Source organism: Sinohyriopsis cumingii, chromosome 7 (genome assembly GCF_028554795.1).
Source record: "Sinohyriopsis cumingii isolate HCF-2022 chromosome 7, ASM2855479v2, whole genome shotgun sequence".
In the NCBI taxonomy this organism is placed as follows: domain Eukaryota; kingdom Metazoa; phylum Mollusca; class Bivalvia; order Unionida; family Unionidae; genus Sinohyriopsis; species Sinohyriopsis cumingii.
The window spans coordinates 50,956,431-50,970,251 of NC_142967.1; the positions used below are offsets into that span (position 1 = coordinate 50,956,431).

Consider the following 13,821-nt stretch of genomic DNA (forward strand, 5'->3'; position numbering starts at 1 on the left):
CTCATATTTGACCTGAATTGATATGATATATTTGACAAACTTTATCACTGTAATGTACCATTGATAAAATTAAACCCTTTGATCTACTGTATGAAATGAAAAGCCTTTAGTTTGGGTAGACTGGTATCCAAGTTGGAGAAGAGTAAATAAAAAGCGTTTAGTTTGGGTAGATTGGTATTTAAATTGGAACAGAGTAAATGAAAAGTGTTTAGTTTGGGTAGACTGATATTTAAATTGGAGCAGAGTAAATGAAAAGCGTTTAGTTTGGGTAGATTGGTATCCAACTTGGAGCAGAGTAAATGAAAAGCATTTGGTTTGGGTTGACTGATATTCAAATTGGAGCAGAGTAAATAAAAAGTGTTTAGTTTGGGTAGACTGATATTTAAATTGGAGCAGAGCTTTAGGCATGAGTAAACCAGAGTAATGTATTCAAATAAATATTTTTGACTCTCTGTAAAACTGTACTAAAGTCAAACAGCTGAGTGTTCCAACCATCTCTGAAATTCTTAAGCAATAACAAAATTTTCAAATTAGTTGCTGTGGTTGACATATTGAATGTTAGATTATTACCTTTTTGATTTAGGACAAAATTTTACTTTATTACAAGTCTTTTGGTACAAATAAACCATGTCATAATGATCATCTATTCATGGGGAGTAGTGACAAGACGATTTTCAAGACAGCCTTCATAGCAGCCATAATTGGATGTATGAATGGCACTGTTTTCATTTAGGACCAACTAGGTATCATAAGAAGTCTTTTGGTGAAAACCCCATGTTAATATAGACATCCATTTGGGAGAAGTAGATATAACATTTTCAAGATGTCCACTAGGGAGCCATATTGAGGTTTAGTTATTTCTTTGAGGAGCAAACACAATATCAACTCATCTGATGCAAAACCCATGTCAAAATGAATTTCCTTTTAAGAGTAGCAAAAGCATGATTTTTCATTATAGCCATATATTGGACCTCATTTTAATTTATTTTCAACAAAACCTTATAAAAAATCTTTTAATGAAACAGTCCATGTTGATATGGCAGAAGTTGTGATAGTTACAAAATTATCAGGCCAGACATTGTGGCAGTCATATTAGACACCATGATCAGCAACATGTTTATTTAGGAATAACAAGAAATCATAAGATGTTTTCTGGTGAGAAGACCATGTCTGTATGACTTTCTTTTCTAGAGGAATAGTGATAACAAGATTTTCAAGCTGTTACTGTGGCTACTACATTAGACTTCAAACCAGAATGATTTTCATGTAAGACCAACAAGACACCACAGATGTCTTCTGTTGAGAACACCATATCATTCACTGTGGCTACTACATTATACTTCAGTAGCTTCTCATGGGTCGGTGGTTATTCCCGGGGTTTTCCAGGGTTATACCTCCACCAATTATACTGGCCGCCATGTATATCCTATCTTGTGCTGAAAAATGGCGTTAAACCCTACAACAACAACAACAACATTAGACTTCAAACCAGAATGATTTTCATGTAAGACCAACAAGACACCATAAGATGTCTTCTAGTGAGAACACCACATCATTCACTGTGGCTACTACATTTGACTTCAAACCAGAATGATTTTCATGTAAGACCAAAAGACACCATAATATGTCTTCTGGTGAAAACCCCATGTCATTATGGCTTTCTGTTAAGGAGGAGTAGCCATAATAAGATTTGCAAGAGTGTTTCCATGGTGGCCATATAAGATACCAGGCTGACACCACTTTCAACTTGACATCTAAAAAACCTCATGCTAATATGACCATCCATTCAGAGGGAATAATGATAATAAGCGTTTCAATGAGACTGATGTGATGGCCATGATGAAAGTCAGTTTTTTGTTAGATTTATTTGGGTATCTGGCCTTTATCTTTCTATTGTGTGCCTTGTTTACAGCATCTTTTCATTTGATCTTTTATATCATGGTGTGTGTATATATATATATATATATATATATATATATATATATATATATATATATATATATATATATATATATATATATATATATATATTATTTTTGGTTAAAGTATTTTTGTCATTCTGGGGATTTTGGTATGTTGTTTACTTTTACAACCAACCTTGTACTTCCAAAAATTGAATTGCAGTCTTATAATTTCCAAACATTCAGTTGCGTTCTGGAAATTTCGAAACATTGAAGTGCAATCTCATAATTTGGCACCATTTTCATTTAGGACCAAACAGACATACAAGTCATTTTGATGTTGATCAACCATCCATTCAGGAGGAGTACTTGTAGCAAGATTCTCAAGATGGCTTTTGTGGTAGCCATATTGCATGTCAGATTGGTGCCATTTTCATCTAGAAAACCATCTGAATTTTTATTAAAAAAATCTTAGTAAAATTTCTATGTTGATGTGACCATCTATTCAGGAGGAGTAGCAATAACAGGATTTTTAAGATGGCCACCATAGTGGCCATTTTGGATGTCAAAGCATCACAATCTTTATTTAAGACCAACTAGACCTTGGGATGAATATGTGTGTAAAGTTTCATGGGAATCCTTCAATTATTTTAGAAGGAGTAATGATAACAAACTCAAAAGGTGAGACCAGATGCAGACTTCATAAACCCATACCTGCCATAGCAAAATTGTGTCAGCTGGTCAGGGTCCATGTTTGTTCTACTGATTACTCCTAACAAACTGCATTGACCCACTGTGTTAGTGCAGTGTGCTAAGGGCAGACCTGGATCTGGACATGTACAGCTTGCAGTTTTGGCTTGTCTTATAAATTAGCAACTATATACCATATTTGCTGTATAGATTTTCCAGCCTTGCATGTTGCTGATGGACTATGATAGCTGGACTTTGGATGGAACTGTGGACAGGTTAATTCATTTTATAAACACTACAAGTTAATCTTGCATGTTGTGTGTAGTATACACATGTATGAATTGTACTTGACTCAGTCAGTGACAGACACTACCATATTTCTTCCAATAAAATATTCACTCACAATTCCTCATTTTGGACTGGGGGTTTAATCAGAGTCCACAGTTTAAAAATGTCAGGGTCACCACACATTTTTTTCCTGTTTTAGGGGAAAAAATTAACATTTCAGGAATTACATAGTGAAATCAATGGAAAAAATGCAAGAATCAAAATATAATAAGTATCAAATTTTACCCCTAATTGTTAGGTTTCATATAGGTGCCCTGTTTGGCAGAGTGGTCTAAAATGTTCACCTTTACAAACCACTGCCAACTCACTTCTGTCTTTGTGGGTTCAAGTCTCTGGTTCTGCCACTGTTGGTATGTGAGAAAACTTGCCAGTAGCTTCTTGAGGGTCAGTGGTTCTTACCAGGGTTCTCCTGGGTTCTTCCTTCAACATCAATACTGGCTGCCATGTAGATGCATGTTACTAAATTTTAATATCATTAATAATGTTGCAGTGCCTCATTATTTGTGTTTCTTTCAAACTATTGCATTCTTTGTATTTACATTTTTATCATGTATCTTGTTTTAATTTATTTTAATTTTTTATCTTATTTTAATTTGTGTTTGTATTTTTTAAGGGTTTCTCTCCCTGAAGTCATTTGTGGAATTCTTTATATTTACATTTTTAGAACTTCCTATTTTATCAGCACCGTATACCTGTAATCATTATTGTACTGATGTGCCATTAAAATACACACACACACACACACACACACACACACACACACACACACATTTATATGTATGTTCATACATACATACATACCGAACCCACCCACCTACCTGCCTAAAGTCCACATGAATTTTATTGGGAGCAATACAGTAAAACTGGTCTATCATTATACATGCAGATGCGTGTTACCTTATTTGACCTTATTTGACTTTATAATGGACCATAAGCTCTTCTGTAGACAAAGTGATTTAAGGCTATTATTGATATGGATTCATTCTCATTCAAGCCAAGCAATGTATGTTGCAGTACAAACACTAGACTGGTATTTGTTTGATTTATTGTTTTACAGCAACACAAGTTGTTTAGTATTTAGGCATTTGGAGCAAGAAGTGTCTTGTCCATGTACAAGCCATGGTAACCATCCTCGGAATTGATCTTATGATATAATTTGAACCTGCCTTCTTTTATGTTGATTCCAGATAGGCAGGAATTTAGGGACCTGAACCATTTGTGGACTGTTTTAAAGGTCAAAGCTCAAAACTTGCCAGTCATTTGAAAGTCAGTAACCTAACCACAGAAGAAAAGATGTGAAAAAAGATGTATTGGCAGCCATAGGAATCAGTTAAAATTTAAAGATAGATGATTATTTCATCTGAACTAGCCAAGTTTTTTCTTTCTTTTTCCAACAATTTTCTTGGGAAATTTAATTTTGTCATACATGGTAGCATTGCTCTGTGTTGCTGCCTTCATGGAATTGACACTTGTCAAGTTGTCTTAAAAAAAAAACATACCAGCTAAAACTGGTTGTTGTTGTTGTTGTGGGGTTTAACGCCATATTTCAGCACACGATAGGCTATACATGGCGGCCAGTATTAATGGTGGAGGAAGAACCTGGGAAAACCCCGGAAAGAACCACCGACCCACGAGAAGCTACTGGCAAGCTTTCTCACATGCCCACATTGGCTGAATCCGAGACTCGAACCACCGCAGGCAGCGGTGAGATGGCAGTGATCCGTAACGGAGAGCGCTTTAGACCACTCGGCCACTTGGGGCCCCGCTAATACTGGTGTCTGATGACCAATGAAAGTCTTTGTTTGGGATGGTCTGTAATAATGTTAAATTTAAGGTGAAGGAAAAAAGATTGGAAAAAGACAACTTTTGTAATTTAAAATTGATTATTGAAATCATTATTGAATACCTGATTGATTGACATTTTTGACCAGTCTTTTATTATTTTGATAAATCTTCACACCATGACCTGTTGGTTAATCTCATGGTGTAGTGAATAGCAAACTAATTAGTTTTACCTGTACAGCCAGTTAAGATTGACGGGTGCTTAATCAGGTGTTAAGCTTCAGTCATTGTGTCTGTAAGTTTAAAATGTCTGATTTTCAACAAGATCACTATACAGAGAGGTAATGTTAACAACCAAAGGAACTAATCCTTTTGTAGTGTTATATGGTACTCCAAGATAATTTTTCTCATGAACTGGAACAAAATACTTGCTTTCTTATGTAATTAGTTACATTGATTTGGCAACATTTTATAAAAATTAACTACTTTGACATGTGGTGAGCTCATATTCTTGAAAGAGATGGTTGAGTGGTTGTGGGGGGGAAGGGGTCATAAAGAAGTCATAAGGTGGGGGGATAGCATATAAAAATTCTTATACACAGCAAGGGTCTTGAAGGCCTGATGCTGCAGTGACCAAAGGAATTTGAAGGAATCGAACATAGACGTCCATTTTATCTGTCCTTTATTCTTTCTAGTTATTGGGTATTGAAATCGTCTCAGATATTCTGAAGAAATTTCAACCTGCCAAATTTGGTAACAAAAATATTTTCTTTATGACTGAGTTAAAACGATCTTGTCACGACCTTTGACCTTGAGCTGAAGTTATTTTTGGTACCATCAGGACTTACTTTAATTACCAGACAAATTCCGAAATAAATACTGTTTTCAAAGAAAATTTTATTTAACTAAAATTATTTATAGCATTCTTTTAATTCAGATAAGTACACAAACTCTGTTTACTAAAAAAAAATCCATAAATACATTGTTATCATCATTTTCACTAAGACACTCGATAAAATAAAATGAAGTCCGTGAACTTGGAATCAGTGTCAGAGTGATGACCTTATTTTAGTGAAAACCCCATGTCATTGCCACAGTATAGTTCTAGAAGATTAGTTTTCACAAAAGTTTTATGGTGTCCATTGTCACAGTTACCTAATTATCTGTAAAAATTTGCACAGATTGACATCACTTTTCTGGACTCTTATTATATGGACAAAGAATGTGTTGCACAAAGCATTGAATAATAGCTGTCTGACAAGTAATTATTTGGACAAAGTTCATGTTTTTTATGGGTCACAATAATTGATGTTTGTACAGGACCTTTTCCATTCACATCAGCAGGTATCATGAAGGACTCCCAAAGTTTGCAGGATTTTGTTTTCATATGCAAAGAATTACAAAAATTTAAAAATAAATGGGGTGCAATTTTGTAAACTTGTGCAGTTGAGTTTTATGCAAATATTTTCAGTCACAGAAGAAAGTATGCACTGACAGTGTGATTGTTTTTGGTGTTTTACAAGGTATACAATAACTTAGTGTTTTTGGTGTTTTACAGCACAACATGAGTGGATTTTATAATGCTGATCCAGAGGCAACTGGTATAAAGAGCCTTATCCCAGGACACACCACAGAAGTCAGTTGATCTGATGGTAGGATTCAAACCTCTTGATCTTCAGTCCAGGAGGGTTATCAGTATGATTCTTGCATAGATAATTTTAAACAAAGCTTATGATAGGAATGTTTGGCAAATTGAGTGAGAAAACCGAACTGACAAAATCATCTTTCGCATTACAAATGCTTGATTCAGGGTCCTGGTAATTGACATTTAGTCACTCGTAAAATTTGCATAAATGATATCCTGCTAATATGAGCTAATTACTACAATTTTGGAGAAAAAAAATTCATGAAATAAGTTGATCACGCTGAATGTTATGATTTATTGTTTGATGTCAATTCAGAGATATTGATACAGTTTGCTTGATCAGTATTTTTTATTTGATTACGGATCCAGTACTCACTGCACGGTAGTCATACCACCTAATAGTGTGATCACCTTTTAATGAGACCACCTTATAGTGAAGTACATGATACATGTAAATATACTATTACTTATTAAAATAGCAAGCAGTTATCCTGTTAATGTATTTATAAGTGTCAGTGGTTTCATCGTCGTCAATTCATCAATTGATACAATTGTACCATAATGTTTGCAAAGTTCTTGATGAAATCTATGGTTGTGGGACATTTTAAACAGTAGAGTCCAGCATAAAGTTCTCATTTATAACCCTAAGAGCTAAGCATTAGAGGTAACTTGCTTGATTGGTTTACTAATTATCTTAATGAGAAAAAACATGTATCTTTTAATGTGAATTGAAATCTGTTCATGCCCGCATTCAGCAAGAAACTATGCTGCAGCAAGTTTTAGATGTATTTTATATTAATTAATGCAAGTATCCAGCAAGATGCTATGTTTGGTGCAAGTTTTAGACGTATCTTATATCAATTAATGCAAGTGTCCAGCAAAACGCTGTGTTTGGTGCAAGTTTTAGACGTATTTTATATCAATTAATGCAAGTGTCCAGTAAGATGCCATGTTTGGTGCAAGTTTTAGACGTATTTTATATCAGATAATGCAAGTGTTAAACAAGACGCTATGTTGGGGCAAGTTTTAGATGTATTTTATATCAATCAGTGCAAGTGTTTTGCAAAGCTATATATTGGGGCACGTGTTAGATGTAGTTTATTTAAATGGTATTGCTGAAAATTTCACAAATTATTCACTGATAATTTTTGTATAAGTTATAGACATGATTTATTGATGAACATTGAGTATACACTCCTGTCAATCAAGATCCCAGTCAGCTTCACAAATGGTCCTTGGATCGGTTAGTTCAATTTAATCTAGAGAATACATTTCCATAAATTGTTTTTCTCTTTTCAAAAAAGCAATATAATTAAAGAACTTGATTAATTAACATAGAAAAATCTTCATGTAACCCTTAGTTCTAAATGTACTGAAGATATAAATAGCCTCATCACATCCGGAAAGAAACATTAGTCAAGGGCACACCATCTTGGTCAGCTCTTAACAAAATTTATATTACATGTATATTTATCCATCCTATGCTTGAGTACACTTATGACGTGCAGGATAATCTCTCTCATTGAGATTCTAATCAAACAAAATGCCTGCGAACTCATTTAAAACATAGTCGTGTAAGTGGTGTATGCAATAATATTCTCATTAGGTTTCATGTTGCTACTTGATAAAGCTGAGTCAGACAATTAAAACATTCAGATGAGTTAGAAAGACTCTTACAAGCAGCTATAATTGTTCCAGGATTACTGGTATGACTGTATGTCAAATCTGTCACTCCATATCATGACCATTAGGGTCAAGGTTATTGGTGTATGTAATTTTCTCAACTACAGTTAATACCTGGTTTGGTTGGGAAGAGCCCACTGCAAAGTAGTTTGCCTTACTGGCTTTTTGTTGGACATGAATGTAATGTGGACTGCTTCCTCACACAACTCCTCATTTCGGTCAAGGATACAATTTTATAAGCTATCATTGTTTATAAAATAAAAAAAAAATAATAATAATAAATAATATGGCTCATATTTTACAGATTTCTTGATTATTATTCTAATGAAATTGACACATAATTAAAGGTTTTTTTTTAAAGCTGACTTTTTCTGTTCATTTTGCAAATAACTTCTCCTGTTCTTGTGGTTGTCACTTTGAAAACTAAACTCATTTTTTCCATGAATGCCTGGCTCATTGACAACAAAGAGTCAATGTTAGTTTGGGCAGCGAGGGCATTTTTTCTTGTTACAGCTTGGTAATGGTAGCATTGATTACTCAACTAAAGGTAACAAGTTTATTTCAAAATGTGTGAACCCAACCAAATGCAATGAAACCCCTTAAAAACCAAACACTCGTTCTGCCAGAATCTGCTCAAGACTGAAATATTTTGTGAGTCCAGAATCTTTTCTTTGTTTAATCTCAGTTTCTTTCCAGGAAACTGAAAAACTTCAACTCCAAATACCGAACCAAAAGTCAGTACCAGATTTCAAGGTTATGCTACCGCTACCTCCTCGAAACTTGCTTGAAACTTGGAAATGTATTTGTGCTGTTATATTCATGACTAATTGTGGATAGAGAGCACATGTACCGAAGTAGGTATCTGAGAACGAAAGACTTGGAAAATGTTCCAATGGCACACAAGGTTAAAACAATGCTTCAGACATGCTCTACGCAGATTTTGACTGACAAAAATCCAATCCAAAGTCTTTGCACTTTGAAAAAGAGCCCGCTTTTAAGACAAAAACTATTAATAACAAAATGCTTGTAAGTAAACCATTTACCGATAAGAAAGATTATGCTTTTTATTGAACTGTGATTGATGCTATTCACTTGCATTTTAATCAATTTAACGTTTTTTTGTTGTTTGTTTTTTAATTAAATATCAGAACTTTATTAACAAGGCATGTCATCATGCTTTTGATGCTTTGCTGATGGAGACAGACAAACAATATTCTAAAATTCAAATTCACTCAGTTGATTTTCTTGTGATGAGGACTGTATTTCATTGTGGAAAAACTGTATTCATGTGACATAATGTAATTTTTGGAAGGAACATGTTCTTCGGCTAATTTTTCATTAAAACAAAAAGTTTCCTAATTTGTGCATATAATTTGTACACAAAATTTGTATTCTGATGTTCTCTAAAAATTACATGTTCTCACAGTTTCTCTCTCATCACATAAATGCTCAGAAAATGACATTTATTCACATCTAAAAATATACTCAGTAAACCCCTAACCCCTCAAAAATAAGTTATGGTGGGTTTTTAAGGGGTTTCATTTTGATGTGTGTGTGTGTGTGTGTGTGTGTGTGTGTGTGTTTGATTTGGAATTTTAACATAGCTGTAACAATTTTTCAGTCATATCTCCACGATGTGTACAGAGTGGCAGTTTATAATGATGTTACACTGGGGCATCAGCCTCAGCCTCAGACATGTAGCATCATGTCCTATCCAGTTACATTATCCTGACACCAGGCTGATCAGTCCTAACACTAACCTCTTAATGTTGAGCACCAAGTCAGGCAGCTGCTAGTACCATTTTTTACAAGTATCATTTGTATGATTGGGCCCTTGGATGTGATCACCTTGGCTTGATTGGGGATGATGGAATGTCCCATATTGTTATAGGACGTGTTCGTATATGACCAACAACTCTCTACTAATGTGTTCCCTATCCCTGGTTTCTAACACTCTGCATGTTTCCCTGATGCAATATTTCTACAGTCATTGCATTTGATATAACAAACCACACCACATTTTTGAAGGAGGCAGAATCAGCTGTTTGAATGAGGTTCCCAATGTTTATTATGTTCATTTTTCCAGAGTTCATTTTTTACTTAACTGTTTTCTTTTCTTCTTCATCTTTTGACTTCGATTCATGTAGGCAACACACACTGTTTGTGTATTATTTTATACATGTATTGCAGTAGATTTAGGTTAACAGCATGACCTGATTTCACTAGCATAGCCTCAAGGTAAATACTGAACCAGGTGAATTCTATAACTCTGTACACTGGTGTTGGGACAACTCTGTACTGAATTTCTATCCCTTTTTGTGCCCAGGTGAGCATGTATATTGAAGCCTTCCATTAGCTGGCACCTCCATACACATGCATGTTCATAAATATTTGCATTGTATGAACCCTTTTCTGAATGGTCATACAAAATTTACTTTTTATAAAGATCACCTCTCTATTAAGGACTGAATTTAATGGTACCATGGGTAGTCTTTGTACAGGTTTAAATGCATCTCAAATCAGTGCTTGAATATTAAAATCTGGCCTAAAGAACGGACAACTTCGAAATTTGAGTCTCATCCATTACTTTTGTAATGTCACTTTTGATTGGTTGAAAATAAAAACTCTATCTCAGACTCAGGCTGAGCTAACATGTGGAAGTTCGTGAAACAAAAGGCGCAGATGAGATCTCATTCTAGATTTTAATAACAGTAAATGTTAGCCAGAAAATTCTAAGTCTGAAAGTTCATTGAGACTCATGTACTGGGCATGCTCAGTATGAACTGCCAAAAGACCATTGTGAAAACTTTATGTCAACATTTACAATATTATAAGTTGGCAATCTCCTGATAATTTGTATGTGGGAATCCCCCATCCCCTTTTAGTTATTTTTCTTCTTTTGGTTTAGAGTTTAAAACTTGCTTACTTGAGTACAGTTTGACTCTTTCAGAACTAAATAAGCTCACATGAGAAAGTTTGCTCAAATGAGCAAATTTTATCCCTATAAATCTCATGTAAGCCTTTCAATTTTTTTGACTGAATTTACATGTAAAAATGCACACAAGCATGTCCATATTAGATTCACATGAGGTTCTCTGGTGCTTTATATTAGCAATTTTTGATATTGGCAATAATTCTCAAATCCGACAACAGTTGTCATCATTTACAACTATTCTGAAATTCCATCAACCTAATTGCCGAAGCTCAAATAATGTAAAGGGAAGCGACCCTGAGTTCTTGGCTTGGATTTGAATCATGCCATGATCGGCTGCTGTTGTGTGGCTCTGGACACAACACTTTGCTCCAATTACCTTGGCCAATGTTAAATAGTCATAATGTGCTGATATACTTTGAACATCAGTCGATAGTGTACCTTCTTACAATATTTCTTTCAATTCCAGTGTGAAATTATGTACATTAGTGTTTTATTCAGTGGCTAGTGGACCAGACTCAAAACTGAAAGGGTGCTGGTTTTAATCTTACCATCGGATTAGCCTGGGTTTGCTGCTGGGGTGTGTCGCTGGACTGGGCATATTACTCCAGTTGTCTTGGCACTAAATAGCTTTCTTGTGCTACTGTGCCTTAAATCATTCTTTTAAGTATTGCTGATTTTTCTCCATGTATAATACTAGTCCCATATGTTTTGTAATACTACTACTACTAATAATAATAATAACAACAACAACAAAAAGAACAATATCAATAATAATAATAATATTATTATTATTATTATTATTATTATTATTATTATTATTAGATGTCACAGAGATAAATTATTTAGAGCGAAACACTTTTTTTTATGAGAGTCTTTCTAGGTCCATGTAAGGACATAATGCTGTCTGTCTGATGGAACATAATCAGGAAACCCTATTATAAGAAATTTTGCCACAGGCAGTGATTCTATATATATATTTATGCACCAGCATAGACCTTACATATCTACATCTGCTTATGAAAGACTATTTAAGGTCATAAAACAAAGTAATTGTCCTGACATACATGTAAATGTGTATCCTATTTTTAGCATCCGACATGACTGCCTAGACTACAGATCTTTTGTTTCCTGAATTAACTTGACCTTTTTAACAAGTGCAGCATTATGAGAGCTAATAATAGTATTTGAAACAGTTTAAATAGGTCATTGATTCCCCACTGATTGACTATTCTTAACTGTAGCCCTGATGAAGGAAGTGTTGATTATCCACATACAGTCATCATCATACAATCATTTATGGAAGGCTTTTTAATTTGCTAATTTTTTGTTATGCTTGGTTAAGAAAATATGGACCTCTTTGTATGCCTGTCAGTAGGAGCAATATTTTGATTATTTGGATGCCAAAAATATCTATAACACTTTGACAGAAGTTTGGTGAAATGTTCAAACAGATTAAAATAATTAGCATGGTATTCATAATACATGAATATAATATAATAATCTTTATTTAACACGGCTACACTGGGGTTCAAACTTGCAACCCACTGATTACAAGGCAGATGCTTCACCAACGTAACTATCCCGTTAATATGATAGCGATTTTTTCATGATAGCAAAAAGATTTTAATAGCCGTTATATAAAATATAATGATTATGAATTTTTTTTATTCTGGCAAAACATAATGGTCTCTCATGACAGGTGGTCTTTCAAGACAGGTCATAACACTATATAATCAGTAAATCTGTTAATGGAGAACCTGGTCCCTCAAGAAAGGTAGTCTCTCATAGCAGTGGTCTCTCAAAAAAGGTTTTACTGTTTTAGCAACTTTTTTCTTTTTTTGGTGTGGTTTTTTATGTGTTTGTCTGCTACCATGAGAATGTAGGATGAGCAATCATTACTTTCTGAAGTGGGAAGACAACACAGAGTACAAATACTTCACTTATTAGCTTTCTCAGCAAACAGATGAGTAAGCAGGAGGCTGTAGATTGCAGACAGATGAATAAGCAGGAGGCTGTAGATTGCAGACAGAGATTATATAATTAGCAGCTGATTTAGTATGTGTAATGTGTTTACTTGAAGATCAACAAAAATCTTAATTTGCCTTTCAAGTCCACCTTGTCATTATGACTAATAAAGTACAGGAAACCTGGATTAGTTGATACCAACAAATTTGTTTGGTCCTTTTGTATACATTTAAATAGTCAAATCTGGAAAATGTATATTTATTTTTATTTCCCTTGCTCCATGTTTGTGTGTCTATTTGACTGTCTGTCCAGTACAGAATCTAGTTGGCGCAACAAGTCATGCAGTTTTTGATGGACTGCCATGAAACGTACTAAATATTATGGTTATGACCAGAAGATGTTCCAGCAATTTTTTTAAAGAATTATTGCCCTTTCTGATTTTTGATGATTGCAGATTGTGAAGAATGCAAATAGCATGACATTTTGAATGGATTGCCATGAAGCTTGTAAAAGTTTGATATGTCATCTAATGATACAGACTGAGCTGATGGCCAGGTGGTTAGAATGTCCACCTTGGATGTGGAAAGTTGCGGGTTCGAAACCCTAGCTGAATCATACCAAAGACTCATAAAAATGGTACTAACAGCTGCCTTGCTAGGTACTCAGCATTAAGAGGTTAGTGTTAGGACTGGTCAGCCTGGTGTCAGGATAATGTGACTGGGTGGGACATCATGCCACATGTCTGCGGCATGATGCCCCAGTGCTAGACATCACTATAAACTGCCACACTGCAGACATCATAGCAATATGACTGAAAAATTGGTCAAGCTACGTTAAAAATTCAAATCACACAATCACACACTCGAAAGATG

General features: G+C 34.6%; 1 protein-coding gene and 1 long non-coding RNA gene across 3 annotated transcripts in view; one reads left to right on the forward strand and one right to left on the reverse strand.

Annotated features, from left to right (window-relative positions):
• The window catches only part of LOC149795211 (uncharacterized), a 138,730-nt gene that overhangs the window by 28,950 nt on the left and 95,959 nt on the right, over positions 1–13,821 (reverse strand). The window lies entirely within an intron of this gene.
• LOC149795212 (uncharacterized) overlaps positions 6,241–13,821 on the forward strand; it is a 33,421-nt gene continuing 25,840 nt past the window's right edge. Inside the window, exons 1-2 of the long non-coding RNA XR_016422283.1 lie at positions 6,241–6,373; positions 8,746–8,802. This is a non-coding gene — a long non-coding RNA (uncharacterized LOC149795212). The remainder of the gene's footprint in view (positions 6,374–8,745; positions 8,803–13,821) is intronic.